Source organism: Triticum aestivum, unplaced genomic scaffold, assembly GCF_018294505.1.
Source record: "Triticum aestivum cultivar Chinese Spring unplaced genomic scaffold, IWGSC CS RefSeq v2.1 scaffold5046, whole genome shotgun sequence".
Lineage (NCBI taxonomy): Eukaryota > Viridiplantae > Streptophyta > Magnoliopsida > Poales > Poaceae > Triticum > Triticum aestivum.
Genome location: NW_025228276.1, coordinates 18,444 through 19,917, shown reverse-complemented (window position 1 = coordinate 19,917; position 1,474 = coordinate 18,444).

The window sequence follows — 1,474 nt, the reverse complement described above, 5'->3', positions numbered from 1 at the left end:
CCGCCGGCAAGGGCCGGGATCCACCGCTCTCAAATGGCTCTAGTGCCATTGGAGACGGGGCGATGCTGGTAGGAGGCGGAAAACCCTAAGCCTTTTGTCTCATATGGTGAACTAACGCCAAAGCACGAGGAGTTGATCCCTAGCATGTCTAGAACAAGCGTCCAACAGCAGGTTCAGTATTAAAGTAACGCGGACAATTACCTCTTCAATATTCTGTTGTAACCATCCTCCGTGGTCTCCTTGTGAGTGGCCAGGTCGGGTCGCTGATGCTCATGTTATATGGGTTAGGTTGTATCGGTTTTAACCCGGTTTCTGGTTAGTCAAGCAGACATTTCTCACTCTCTTCTTAAATAATGAAAATAACAAGTCTTCTGCCTTGTTTAAAAAATGCTATTAAAGAATAGAGTAGCTTGGCATCGTCGTAGATTTTGGTAGTTCCATTCACCGAATTATTTTTGCCTATTTAAATGTTTGGAATAGCTTACTTTTTCATATTTCATGGCTGTTTTTTTTCACTAAATTGAAAAAGAAATCAATTGATTAGCAATCACAAACATAGCCTTTTTATAGGTATTTTCCACATCAAATTGTAAGATAACTTAGCATTTCAACAGTCACAAACTTAGCCTCAAACTAACTAATTTCTAATCCTTCCCGTTCTCAACTGAGTAGAGGGTTGTGGCATGATGAGTGATTTCCATTTTATGTTGTCTGTAACCAAACCTTTAGAGATGTAATGGTGGAACATTAAGAATGTCGTGAGCAACTTGTTTTCACACCAATCTGAACTTAGAATTAGAAAACAATCTAATCCTCAACCGTAGCCGTAGGAGTTTTGCTCTGTGTTGGCTTTGCCATTCTCTTTTACTAGTTCTTAAATTTTGGCTAGTTTTGGCTTGCTCTGGTTTCTGCTTTTGTTCTCTTTTGTTCCTTTGCATTTTCTCAGCAATCTGTCAACACAAGAAAAAAAAATCAAGAGAAGAACTTGTTTTCGCATAAAAGTATGTGTCTAAAACAGTAGTTTTTCACATCGATTTGAACCACAAATGTGGAAATAAACTCCGATGAGTTGATATTAGCGAGAAAATTAAAATCAACAAAACAAGAAATTATTCCACGGTGTTTCCATTTGAGCCTTGCTGTCGATCTCTTTATTTTAGACACTGCTATCACATACATCTAAAATTATGACATGTTAAAATCAACATGAAAATCCAGATATCGAGAATCAAAATTAGATTTCTTATGTGCATGTCATGGTTCATGTTGTATTTCAAAACCTTACTTAATTATTTGTTGATAAGGCCCTATTCTCTCACACACAAAGATAGGGACCATAGTGGGAAGTTGAGAGTGGTCGATGTGGGATAAAGGAGGCGGTATAAGTGTTATTCATTACATTTGGCGTACGCTTACGGGCTGAAAGGAAGCAACATTCATGCAACATCCTTTGTTACATTACAAAGAGAACAAA